Genomic DNA, 15,000 nt, shown 5'->3' with positions numbered 1-15,000 from the left:
ACTCACAGACATACCCTCAGGATGACACAGGCTGTATGCTACATTCACAGACATACCCTCAGGATGACACAGGCTGTACGCTACACTCACAGACATACCTTCAGGATGACACAGGCTGTACGCTACACTCAAAGACGTACCCTCAGGATGACACAGGCTGTGTGCTACACACACGGACATACCCTCAGGATGGCACAGGCTGCACGCTACACTCACAGACATAACCTCAGGATAACACAGGCTGGATACTACACTCACAGACATACCCTAAGGATGACACAGGTTGTACGCTACACTCACAGACATACCCTCAGGATGGCACAGGCTGTATGCTACACACACAGACATACCCTCAGGATGACACAGGCTGTACGCAACACTCACAGACATACCCTCACGACGACACAGACTGTACACTACACTCACAGACATACCCTCAGGATAACATAGGCTGTACACTACACTCACAGACATACCGTCAGGATGACACAGACTGTACACTACACTCACAAACATACCCTGAGGATGACACAGGCTGTACACTACACTCACAGACATACCCTCAGGATGACACAGGCTGTACACTACACTTACAGACATGCCCTCACGACTACACAGACTGTACACTACACTCACAGACATACCCTCAGGATGACACAGGCTGTACACTACACTCACAGACATACCGTCAGGATGACACAGACTGTACACTACACTCACAGACATACCCTCAGGATGACACAGGCTGTACACTACACTTACAGACATACCCTTAGGATGACACAGGCTGTACACTACACTCACAGACATACCCTCAGGATGACACAGACTGTACACTACACACACAGACATACCCTTAGGATGACACAGGCTGTACACTACACACACAGACATACCCTTAGGATGACACAGGCTGTACACTACACACACAGACATACCCTTAGGATGACACAGACTGTACACTACACTTACAGACATACCCTCAGGATGACACAGACTGTACACTAGACACACAGACATACCCTTAGGATGACACAGGCTGTTCACTACACTCGCAGACATACCCTCAGGTTGACACAGGCTGTACACTACATTCACAGACATACCCTCAGGATGACACAGGCTGTATGCTACACTCACAGACATACCCTCAGGATGACAGGCTGTACGCTACACTCACAGACATACCCTCACGACGACACAGACTGTAAACTACACTCACAGACATACCCTCAGGATAACACAGGCTGCACGCTACACTCACAGACATACCCTCAGGATGACACAGGCTGTACACTACACTCACAGACATACCGTCAGGATGACACAGACTGTACACTACACTCACAGACATACCCTCAAGATGACACAGGCTGTACACTACACTTACAGACATACCCTTAGGATGACACAGGCTGTACACTACACTCACAGACATACTCTTAGGATGACACAGGCTGTACACTACACTCACAGACATACTCTTAGGATGACACAGGCTGTACACTACACTCACAGACATACCCTCAGGATGACACAGGCTGTACACTACACTCACAGACATACCCTCAGGGTGACACAGGCTGTACACTACACTCACAGACATACACTCAGGATGACACAGGCTGTACACTACACTTACAGACATACCCTCAGGATGACACAGGCTGTACACTACACTCACAGACATACCTTTAGGATGACACAGACTGTACACTACACTCACAGATATACCCTTAGGATGACACAGACTGTACACTACACTCACAGACATACCCTCAGGATGACACAGGCTGTACACTACACTCACAGACATACCCTCAGGATGAGACAGGCTGTACACTACACTCACAGACATACCCTCAGGATGACACGGGCTGTACACTACACTCACAGACATACCCTCAGGATGACACGGGCTGTACACTACACTCACAGACATACCCTCAGGATGACACAGGCTGTACACTACACTCACAGACATACCCTCACAACTCACGACTGAAACGAGAACATAAACTAGGCTCATTTCTAGGGATATGAAGAACGTTAATATTTTACGTTGTAATTCCATTCCTGGTGGGAGGATGTTTTTTTTTATTAAACGATATGCAAATGTGATGCAATTCTTGCAGTTTTCTCTTGTCGAGTACCACCTTGTGGTTCTTGTTGAGTACCACCTTGTGGTTCTTGTCGAGTACCACCTTGTGGTTCTTGTCGAGTACCACCTTGTGGTTCTTGTCGAGTACCACCTTGTGGTTCTTTTTAAGTACTACCTTGTGGTTCTTGTTGAGTACCACCTTGTGGTTCTTGTCGAGTACCACCTTGTGGTTCTTGTCGAGTACCACCTTGTGGTTCTTGTCGAGTACCACCTTGTGGTTCTTTTTAAGTACTACCTTGTGGTTCTTGTTGAGTACCACCTTGTGGTTCTTGTCGAGTACCACCTTGTGGTTCTTGTCGAGTACCACCTTGTGGTTCTTGTCGAGTACCACCTTGTGGTTCTTTTTAAGTACTACCTTGTGGTTCTTGTTGAGTACCACCTTGTGGTTCTTGTTGAGTACCACCTTGATGTTCTTGTCGAGGACCACCTTGTGGCCCTTGATGAGTACCACCCTGTGGTTCTTGTTGAGTACCACCTTGTGGTTCTTGTTGAGTATCACCTTGTGGTTCTTGTTGAGTACCACCTTGTGGTACTTGTTAAGTACCCCCTTGTGGTTCTTGTTGAGTACCACCTTGAGGTTCTTGTTGAGTACCACCTTGTGGTTATTGTTGAGTCCCACCTTGTGATTCTTGTTGAGTACCACCTTGTGGTTCTTGTTGAGTACCACCTTGTGATTCTTGTTGAGTACCACCTTGTGGTACTTGTTGAGTACCACCTTGTGGTTCTTGTTGAGTACCACCTTGTGGTACTTGTTGAGTACCACCTTGTGGTACTTGTTGAGTACCACCTTGTGGTTCTTGTTGAGTACCACCTTGTGGTACTTGTTGAGTACCACCTTGTGGTTCTTCTTGAGTACCACCTTGTGGTACTTGTTGAGTACCACCTTGTGGTACTTGTTGAGTACCACCTTGTGGTTCTTGTAGAGTACCACCTTGTGGGTCTTGTTGAGTACCACCTTGTGGGTCTTGTTGAGTACCACCTTGTGGGTCTTGAGTACTGTTACAAAAATCGCGATATCTAATAATAATAGAGATCTCCAGTGAATACTAGAAAGGACTGCCCTCCTAGCATCCAGCCTGTTACTGGGTTTTTGTAACAAGTAGTCAGTATCCTGGTCCAATTATCCATTAGAATTTAATGAGATTCAGTAGTGCTTCAGGATTACAACTGGTAGGTTATAATTATAGAAATTAATATTTAATAAATTTATTAATAACAAAAATGTCTAGGCGTATAAGATCAAAATAAATTAAAGTATTCAGTTGAATATAATATAGGATACAAGTTGCTACACTTCTCTCGTGTACAGTACCTGAAGGCACATATCACATCTTTATGGTTTTTAAGTACCGTCTGGTACATTGTTAATATTTAATAACATATTACAAATATATACAAGTAAGTTTGTGTGTATGTGTGTAAGTGCTCTAAGTAGTTCGCTATGTCTCAAGACTCGACGAGACTTAACCCGTGACTGACTAAAAGTCCTCACATAAACTAACTTCTTGACCAACCTGGCAATCAGAACAGCTTGCTTGAACAATACAACGACTGATAAGCCGAACAGCAATATAACAAGCAACAGCGACACAGAATCAGGAACAAGGAGATAATATAACGACACTAAGTAGGGACCATCTGCAGATCCTCCACAAAAGTCACAAAACTCCCATACTACTGAATTTAAGTTCAGCATAAGAAAATCCTCGACTGTGACAGCACACAGATACCAGTATAAATTTGGTAAGAAGATTCAGCTCAAGACCTGAGTTTCTCAGAGTGTCTATGCGACACACAATCTCAGTACAACGTCGAAAATCAAAGTATAGGGTATCTCCTGTTAACAGAGTTACACAGAACCAACAACAAGAAAGCGACAGAGACGATCTTCCAATAAGGGCCCACAGGGGAGAGCAGTAGAGGTACATCTTGCTAGAAGAACGTCAAACAGACAATAGACAGAGCAGGCTAGGCAGACTACTCTCCAGGTGAGTTGTGATCACCCCCCCTGATCACGTGACTCTTCGTGGACTGCTGCTGCCCAGCAACACACAAGCCGGCAGCGTAACGAGTGGAGAGAAAACACAATAGTTAGACAATGCTGTCAGCTTCTTAACACTCGAACTATGAGCACTGAATAATATATAAATGTTACATCCTACCTAATAATATAACTAGATCCAAATAATAATAACTAAGTCAAATAATAATATTAGCTAATATCGCAAATATATGCAATATAAAATTATATGAACATGTAATATACATTATATACATTGTGACCCATTCAGGGATCGCAATAGTACCACCTTGTGGTACTTGTTGAGTACCACCTTGTGGTTCTTGTTGAGTACCACCTTGTGGTACTTGTTGAGTACCACCTTGTGGTACTTGTTGAGTACCACCTTGTGGTACTTGTTGAGTACCACCTTGTGGTACTTGTTGAGTACCACCTTGTGGTTCTTGTTGAGTACCACCTCTAGCTTCTCTCTGAATACTACTTTATCCTTAGGACAGGGAAGGGGAAGTTACCCTCAGGTTTCATGAATCAGGCCTATTTACCTCCCATTGTATAGGCGAGGTGTGAGCCCTACCTGATGAACACTTCACAATGAATGTTTTAATAATACATAATTATAATAATAATAATAATAATAATAATAATAATAATAATAATAATAATCATAATAATAATAATAATAATAATAATAATAATAATAATAATAATAATAATAATGTTGATAAATTAGACACATGTGCAACTCTTGGGTATCTTTATTGAGGAAACGTTTCGCCACACAGTGGCTTCATCAGTCCATACAAAGGAGAATCTTGAAGAACAGGAGGAGAATGAGGTAATCAGTCCCTCAACCTTGAGTCGATGTGGTCAGTCCATCAATCTTGAATAGAATACGGCATACGTGCTGAGAAGGAGCTTATAAACCGTTGGCAGGAGAGGTGCAGCAGTCATTACCTCATTCTCCTCCTGTTCTTCAAGATTCTCCTTTGTATGGACTGATGAAGCCACTGTGTGGCGAAACGTTTCCTCAATAAAGATACCCAAGAGTTGCACATGTGTCTAATTTATCAACATGTCGGTTCTCTGAACCATTCATCTACAAACCTGTCAGACACTGCAACTTCTTGGGATCTTAATACTTGGGAATTCTTCGCTTGCCTAATTCTTGGGCACGACCTACTTCAACATTGAACAAATGTTACACGACCTATGACTGCTGCACCTCTCCTGCCAACGGTTTATAAGCTCCTTCTCAGCACGTATGCCGTATTCTATTCAAGATTGATGGACTGACCACATCGACTCAAGGTTGAGGGACTGATTACCTCATTCTCCTCCTGTTCTTCAAGATTCTCCTTTGTATGGACTGATGAAGCCACTGTGTGGCGAAACGTTTCCTCAATAAAGATACCCAAGAGTTGCACATGTGTCTAATTTATCAACATGTCGGTTCTCTGAACCATTCATCTACAAATAATAATAATAATAATAATAATAATAATAATAATAATAATAATAATAATAATAATAATAATAATAAGAAGAAGAAGAAGAAGAAGAAGAAGAATATTACTATTATTATTATTATTATTATTATTATTATTATTATTATTGTTATTATTTTTATTATTATTATTATTATTATTATTATTATTATTATTATTATTATTATTATTATTATTGTTGTTGTTATTATTTTTATTATTATTATTATTATTATTATTATTATTATTATTATTATTATTATTATTATTATAACCTTCACTTAGAAGTGTTAATCTGGAAGGGCTCATACCTCGTCTGGGGAATGGGAGGTAAATAGGCCTGATTCATGAATCCTGAGGGTTAATTCCACTTCCATGGATTAAAATCACTTCCCCTTGAAGGAGAAATCTTGGAGAGCGTCAGGGGTCGCAAGAGTGCTGGTAGCTATTATATAAGTTATTAAAGAGGCGAAGGAGGGGAGGTGAGAGAGAGGTGAGGGGAGATGGGAGAGGAATGGGAGATTAGGGGAGGGTTCACTTGTAAAAGAAGAGAGAGAGAAAGAGAGAAAGAGAGAGAGAGAGAGAGAGAGAGAGAGAGGGGGGGGGGAGAGAGAGAGAGAAGGGATTTCCCAAGAGGAATTGAAATGGGTCAGAGTAGAGAGGGTGAAGAAGTGTACAAGAGATGAAGTTGCCTTTGGTGGAGTGTTGGTGGCAGAAAGGGAGGGAGGGAAGGGAAGTGAAGTGGGAGAAGAGGAAGGAGGGGTAAGGAAGGAAGTATAGAAGTAGAGGAGCAGAGAAGAAGGCAGGGGAAAAGAAATGGAGAAAAGTTGAAGGAGGAAGCAAAGGGAGGGGGGGATGCAAATAGGAAACGAATAAGGTAGTGAGAAAGGGAGGGAGGAAGGGAGAAAGAGATGAATGTAGGTAGGGAGTGAGGGAGAAAGGGAGGGACAGATATATATATATATATATATATATATATATATATATATATATATATATATATATATATATATATATATATATATATATATATATATATATATATATATATATATATATATATATATATCGTGCCGAATAGGCAGAACTTGCGATCTTGGCTTAAATAGCAACGCTCATCTTGCCATATAAGACAAGTGAAAATTTGTGTATGCAATAATTTCGCCAAAATCATTCTTAACCTAACGAAAAAAAATATATTTCACTGTGTTTGTTTAGTAATAAATTACTGTAAACAAATCTAAAATATATTTAGTTGGGTTAGGCTAAAATAAATTGCACTTGTTATAATAAGGTTAGGTAAGTTTCCTAAGATTCTTTTGGTGCAAAATTAAAATTTTTTACATTAACATTAATGAAAAAAATATATAAGAACATTAGAACATAAGAAAGGAGGAGCACTGCAGCAGGCCTGTTGGCCCATACTAAGCAGGTCCGTTACAATCCATCCCACTAACAAAACATTTGCCCAACCCAATTTTCAATGCTACCCAAGAAATAAGCTCTGATAACTCTATCCACTCATTTGCAAGTCCCACTCAGATCCAACCCCTCTCACTCCCTAACCCCTTGAAGGTTAAGGAACCCAAAAAAAAAAAAAAAAAATCCTTAAAAAAGGGAATCCAAAAAAACACACTTTGTAGGATAGAGAATCCCAAAAGATATCCCTTGAAGGATATATATATATAATATATATATATATATATATATATATATATAATATAACTATATATATATATATATATCTTTAAACGTATAAGAGAAAATTTTAGAAAGGACTTAATTTTAAATGAGTTCTTGCTAATTGACCAGATTTACGTATTCGGTACGACATATATATATATATATATATATATATATATATAGATATATATATATATATATATATATATATATATATATTATATATATATGTATTTGTAGATGAATGGTTCAGAGAACCGACATGTGCAACTCTTGGGTATCTTTATTGAGGAAACGTTTCGCCACACAGTGGCTTCATAAGAACATAAGAACATGTGAACGAACGAACGAAAGTTCAGGTAAGATCCCAAATGGGATGAGCGGGGAAGACGGGACAGACGAAGAATAGTGCTGGAGAGGAGTGTTCTTAGTCGTAGAAATAGAGCCAGGGCTTAACCCAGCAGCAAAGGCGATCGTGGGACAGATATTGAAAAGAGAAATTCCGGTTCTTCTGTTGGGACTCCGGTGGGGTGAGCTGGGAGTAAGGGACTTGCGACCTTTAGAGCTAGAGAGGAGTGCAGAACTGAGTCATGTCTTAACCCAAAAAAGCTAAGGCGAACGTGGGTCAGAGAATGGTACCTGTCTTAGAAGGTACCTGTCAGCGGATCCAAGGTTATTTGTAAGTAGGGTTAGGAGCAGGATCATGCAAGGAGTAGAAAAGGTTGTGTTGGTTTGTGGGTCTGCGAATGTCTTCGTCAAGGAGAGAGGTCCAGTAGTCATGTCGTGTCTCAAGTTTGTCTATCTGTCTGTCACTGAGCCTCTTCCAGTACAGATTCAGCGCAGGGACGTCTAACTGGGCATGGAGAGACTCGCTTGTGGCGAAGTCCTCCCATCTGACATCAAGCACCCAGCGCAGCGCCTTGTTCTGGACACGCTGCAGTTTAAGTAAGTTTGTTTTTGCTGCAAGAGAGAGGGCTAGAGGAGAGTAAGTTATCAGAGGACGTATTAGGGATTTGTAGAGGTGTAGTTTGGTGCGTTGAGAGGCATGTTTCAGCTTGTAGAGGCCCGCAAGGGCCTTACTAGCTATTGCATGCCTTGAGTGAATGTGTCCGTGTAAACGAAGAAGGTAGTCAAGATTAACGCCAAGGACAGTGACAGATTGTGTGATAGGGAAGTAAGTGCGGGTGTCAGCTGTTCTGAGTTCGACAGGTAATGGAGGATCACGTTTCCTGTAGTTAAAATACGTAATGCTGGATTTTGCTGCATTGGTTTTGATCCTCCATTTTTGTTCCCAGATGGCTATCCTGTCAACCTCATTTTGTGTTTTGTGTGTGAGTGTATCTATATTGGCATGAGTGATAAGTTGTGTAATGTCGTCTGCATAGGCTAGTGTGATGGAGTTGTGGTATATAGGTGTTGGAATGTCGTTAGTGTATAAAATGTAGAGGGTAGGGGAAAGGACAGATCCCTGGGGTACTCCAGCATTTAGTGTGAAGTAGTCAGAGTAACAGCCTTGGAATTTGATTCTCATGGTACGGCCGTCTAGGAAGTTGCAGAGGAGTTTACGAGTATTGAGAGGCAGGTTGAAGTTAGTGCAGAGTTTGTACTTGAGCCCCTCGTGCCACACAGTGTCAAAAGCTTTTTCAACGTCTTTTGCAACCAGGGCTGTCCTGTTTCTTTGTTTTGTGTTTATGTGGATGTAGTTGAGAATGATGTTAATGGCATCCTGTGTGGATCTGTGTGTTCTGAAGCCAAACTGGCCATCTGAAAGTAGAGAATTATGTTCCAGGTATCTGCGAAGGCGATGATTAATGAGTTTTTCAAAGAGTTTTCCTAAAGTTTCGAGGAGGCTGATAGGGCGATAGTTTCTAGGGTCAGAGTGGTCTTTATTGGGTTTAGGAAGGAGGATAGCAGTAGCAGCTTTGAAGAGGGAAGGGAAGTATCCAGAGGCAAGGGAGGCATTGAGGAGGTTTGTGTAGGCAGTAATGATAGAGTCAGGAAGGTGTTTCAGGATAATATGGTTTAGGCCAGAGGCACCAGGAGCCTTTGGAGGAAGGTGTCTGAGGAGAGTTTTAATGTCTGTGTTGGTGAAAGGAGTGTCGAGTTCTTGGGAGGAGGTAAGAGTGTCTAGATGTATGTGGCTGTCTGGTGTTGTTTCTTGTGTGTGTGCAGTGTTCCAGTGTTCTATGTTCTGAATGTGTTGAATAACGTTAGGGTGAGGTGGGTGAGCGTGGAAGATGTTCTCCCAGATGTGTTTGAAGATGTTGGTAGCAGCCTGTGGGTCTGAGATGTGTGTGTTGTTGTGGGTGATGTGTTTGAATTTGTTGGTGGGAGTAGTGCCTCTGATTTTTTTGATAAAGTTCCAGAAGGCTTTAGTGTTTTTAACACGCTGCCTGTCCGCTTGTTGTATTAGTCGTGACCAGTGATTGTTGTGGTCTTGGTCTAGGCTGTGTAAAATGTTGTTTCTAAGGTAAGTGAGATCTAATCGGACTTGATTAAATCTATGTGTGTTGTAGAGGAAGCGGTTGTGGTAGCAGATAATTAGTCTTCTTGTTCTGAGTGACGGTTTGAAGGAATAACGAGTGGTGTGAGTTTTCTTTGGTATTGCGATGTTGGCTGCTTGTGTAATGGTGTCCTGGATGAGATCAAGTTGAGTATCGATGTCAGAGATAGGTTTGTTGTTGTAGTCATAGGTGAGGTTAATATTGTCTATGTGTTGTTTGAAAGCATCCCAGTCAGCGTTCTTGTAGGAGAATGAAGGTGTGGTTGGAATGAGGATAGGGTTGGAGGAGATGTGTAAGATGACTGGGATGTGATCAGAGCCTGTAATAGGGCCAGGTGAGATGTAATGTTGAAATAGAGAGCTGGCTCGGTTTGCCAGAATGATGTCTGGTTTGCCTTGGCCCGTGTGGTTGAAGAAGGTATTGAAGTCTGGGCCAAGATGAATTAGGTGTTTATGGTTTGTGAAGTTGAGTAATTGGTGACCAAGTTGGTTGTTACTGGTGTGATGAAAGGCAGTGTGTTTGGCATTCATGTCAGCTAGTAGGTAAGTTGGTGTGTTGGTGTAGTTGAAGACTAAGGAGAGGTCGTGTATGTTGAGAGTAGTGTTTGGGCGAGCATAGGTGGTGAAAAAGATAAAGGGGCCAAGGTGGGTGTGTATTCTGACCGCAAGACAGTGTTGGTGAATAAAAGGGATTGGGAGAAATTCATGTTTTATGTTGGAATTGACAAGGATGGCAACCCCATCGTGGGGATCATAGGGGGACTGTAGTGCAGTATAACCATAATGGCGGATACATTGAGGGGCTTTGAGGCAGGTACTGTTTAGCAAAACAATATCTGGCCTCTCTGCTTCAAGGAGCTCGGCCAGTAGGTGTCTAATTGTAAAGTAAGAACGTACGTTGAACTGAATCGCCTTAAACGTGATTTAATGGTTTCGTCTTAGCAAAGTTAATGTCGGGGGAGGAGTTTGGATTAAAGCCCGTGATAGTGGTGCCATCAGTGGATGTGTGTTTGTAGGTGCTACGGACCCGTTTCCTGGAGGGGGAGGAAGAGATGGATCTGTTTTTATGTTCTTTGGTCTGTCCGTTAGAAGTTGGGGTAGGTTTAGGTTTGAGTGGATTTTGTCTGGAGGAGGTGGAGTTGGACCTGGATGAGGTTTTGGTTGTGGTGGAGTGGGCGAAGGTGGATGCAGAGGAAGTGGAAGTTTTGGTAAGCTGTGAGGAAGTGGAAGCTTTGGAAGGGGATGAAGTGGGTAAGGAAGTGGGGGGAGGGGTGGTCGTAGCAGTAGCAGTAGGGGTGTTGGTGGGAGGTGTAGAAGTAGTGAAGAGAGGTAGTGGAGGAGGAGAGCTGGTGGGAGTAGGAAGTGGGGGGGTGGGAGAGAGGAAGGAGGGAGAGGTTGTAGGAGGCTTGGAAGAGAAGCAGGAAGGAGGGATAATTAAAGAGGGAAGATTGTTAGCAGACAAGATTAGGTTAAGGACATGTGAGTAGTCTGATTGGTAAGCTTGTGAGATTACCATCGCAGAGTGGGCAGCAGTGGCAAGTTGACAGTTAGTTTTGTAGTCTAGTGTGGGTGTAGAAGGAGAAGTGCTTGTAGTCTGTGTGTTGGTGTTTGATGTGTGTAGAGTAGAAGAGGTAGACCAAGTGCGTGGGGAGGCCCAGGCATTGGGGGTAGGGGAGGGAGGTGTGGAAGGGGAGGGAGGTAAGGAAGGGGAGGGAGGAGCAGGGAAGGGGTTGGGTAGGGAGGGAGGTTGGTTTGCTCTGAGGGAGGAGAGAATGTGCTTTCTAGAAGGGCAGGAATTTGCAACTGCAGTGTGTGACCCGCCGCAGTTAGAACATTTAAGGGGGAGGTTGCAAGTATTCCAGAAGTGGCCAGTTGCTGAACATCTGGAGCAGACTTGTGTAGATGTGCATGTGTTTTTGTCGTGGCCGAATTTGTAGCATTTAAGACATTGTGTGATTGGGTGGAAGTTCGGAGTGAAGAGAGCGTTTGGAGGAATGCGGATGGTCTTGGCAAAGATTCCTTGACTGAAGAGTGTAGAGGCGTCAGCAGGAGTAGAACAGCGTATTTTGAGAATGGTAGAGTTTTCTGGTCTGTAAATATCGTCAACAGAGACTTTGTTCTTAGTACTGATATCTTTTATTAAGTCTTCTTTGTCTGTGTCATAGGCTGTCAGGAGAGAGTAGTCTACGTGTTTAGCAATGACTGTGCTTTTGGCACGGTGCTCAGGAGTCCAAATAATGGTGAAGCCTGCGTTGAGAAGTTTTTGTCTGGTATCGCTTGAGGTGTACGCTTCGTAGGAATGTTTGTCAAGAAGGAGTTTGAAGCCTGAGTTGGTTTTGAAGACTTTAAGTTGAGGTGCACCAGTGATCTGATATAATAAATTTTCCGGACAGATAGTGGCATCAGGATTAGAAAATTTGAGGTTTAGCGAGAAGGAATTGGATTTAGTAGAAGCAGAGGCAGGTGTGGGAGGTTGGGGGAGAGTGGAAGGGGGGTGGGAGGTGGAAGGCAACGAAGGCATCGTCTAATTACGAAAAGATGTAATTGGAGGTGACAATCGGCCAAAAAGTGAGAGTACTCAGCTAGGCAAGTACGTGTAAGTAGACACACGTACTTGCCTGGCGCAGGACACTGAGGAGGTGAACTGTAGCTTGATGGAGCACTGTATATCCTGAGTGGTGGCGAGACTGGCTGTATGGCGTGCAGTCAACAGGCGAAGAGAATTCAGGCAGCAAGAGGCTTCCTGCCCTTCGGTCGGCAACCACCGACGCACCAATCCTGATGGTGGAGAGGAAGACGAAGGTCCAGCAAGCACTACTCAAAGCACTACTCAACACGGGGTAATTTCGAGAGAGGCGAGATCGTCGATGTGTTAGGTAAGCACACGTCACCACTCGAGCTAAGTCGCTTGATCGCTTCTCACTCGAACGTGGCTTATCATGGGACTTGTTGAAAGACTTCAACACTTGTTCAACCTTTGGACGAAGACCTACTTCGACTAGTGGATGGTACCACTATGACCCCGCCTCCACCTGCTTCACGTCACCTCACTACAGTATATAAGCCACGTCTACGGCCCTATGCTGTACATTCTACAAGATTGATGGACTGAACACATCGACTCCAGGTTGAGGGACTGATTACCTCATTCTCCTCCTCTCCTTACGCCTTCCTCTTTGTATTGGACTGATGAAGCCACTGTGTGGCGAAACGTTTCCTGAATAAAGATTCCCATATGCTGCATAAGTGTCTCAATCTTCAACTTGTCGGTTTTTCAAACCATTCATCACAACTGTCAGACACTGCAGCATCATGGGATCTTGTTACAAAGAATTCTTCAACACTTGTTCAACCTTTGGACGAAGACCTACTTCGACTAGTGGATGGTACCACTATGACCCCGCCTCCACCTGCTTCACGTCACCTCACTACAGTATATAAGCCACGTCTACGGCCCTATGCTGTACATTCTACAAGATTGATGGACTGAACACATCGACTCCAGGTTGAGGGACTGATTACCTCATTCTCCTCCTCTCCTTACGCCTTCCTCTTTGTATTGGACTGATGAAGCCACTGTGTGGCGAAACGTTTCCTGAATAAAGATTCCCATATGCTGCATAAGTGTCTCAATCTTCAACTTGTCGGTTTTTCAAACCATTCATCACAACTGTCAGACACTGCAGCATCATGGGATCTTGTTACAAAGAATTCTTCAACACTTGTTCAACCTTTGGACGAAGACCTACTTCGACTAGTGGATGGTACCACTATGACCCCGCCTCCACCTGCTTCACGTCACCTCACTACAGTATATAAGCGGGTTATTTTCATTACCAAGGGCAAGTACCTTACACTTATCCACATTAAACTTCATCTGCCATTTCTCAGACCAAGACATTAATTTGTTCAAATCGTCCTTGGAGTTCATTGATATCCTCCTCAGAGTGAATTATACGGCCTATCTTTGTATCATCAGCAAACTTACTCATGTCACTAGTAATCCCTTCATCAAGGTCATTAATGTAAATTATGAACAAGAGAGGGGCTAAAACTGATCCTTTTGGAACGCCACTAGTGACTAATCCCCAATCAGATTTCACTCCATTAATGGTAACTCTCTGCTTTCTATTGGTAAGCCATGCCTCAATCCATGCTAGAACTTTACCTCCTATACCATGAGCTGCCACTTTCTTAAGAGTCTCTTGTGAGGTACTCTGTCGAAGGCTTTACTAAAATCCAAATAAACAATATCATATTCCTTATCACTGTCAACTGCCTCAAATGTTCTATTGAAGAACGTCAGTAAGTTTGTCAGGCAGGAACGACCTCTCGTGAATCCATGCTGAGATTCATTTATCAAGTTATGCTCTTCAAGGTGACTTCTGATAATGTCAGCTATAATTGATTCTAATAACTTGCCCACTATAGATGTCAGGCTTATTGGACGGTAATTTGAAGGAGTGGACTTATCCCCTGATTTGAATATAGGAACCACATTAGCCAACTTTCACATCTCTGGCACAACACTGGTAAGGATGGACGTATTGAATACACTCGTTAATGGCTGACTAAGCTCCATCTTGCATTCCTTAAGTACCCTTGAAAACAACTCATCGGGTCCCGGGGACTTATTTTGTTTCAGTTTGTCTATCTGTTTAATAACCATGTCCCTCGTGACAGTAATATTAGTTAACTTGAATTCATCAGGAACTAAATAATTGTTAATTACTGGAATCTCATTTACATCTTCCTGTGTAAAAACTGACAAAAAATAGTCATTAAATAAGGAACACATTTCATCAGTCCATACATAGGAGAAACTTGAAGAACAGGAGGAGAATGAGGTAATCAGTCCCTCAACCTTGAGTCGATGTGTTCAGTCCATCAATCTTGAATAGAATACGGCATATCAGCGGAGAAGCAGCTTATAAACCGTAGGCAGGAGAGGTGAAGCAGTCATAGGTGGTGTCACATTTGTTCAATGTGGAAGTAGGTCGTGCCCAAGAATTAGGCAAGCGAAGAATTCCTAAGTATTAAGATCCCAAGAAGTTGCAGTGTCTGACAGGTTTGTAGATGAATGGTTCAGAGAACCGACATGTTGATAAATTAGACACATGTGCAACTCTTGGGTATCTTTATTGAGGAA

Source organism: Cherax quadricarinatus, chromosome 2 (genome assembly GCF_038502225.1).
Source record: "Cherax quadricarinatus isolate ZL_2023a chromosome 2, ASM3850222v1, whole genome shotgun sequence".
In the NCBI taxonomy this organism is placed as follows: domain Eukaryota; kingdom Metazoa; phylum Arthropoda; class Malacostraca; order Decapoda; family Parastacidae; genus Cherax; species Cherax quadricarinatus.
The sequence above is the reverse complement of the archived record's forward strand: the minus strand, read 5'-3'. Positions refer to the sequence as shown.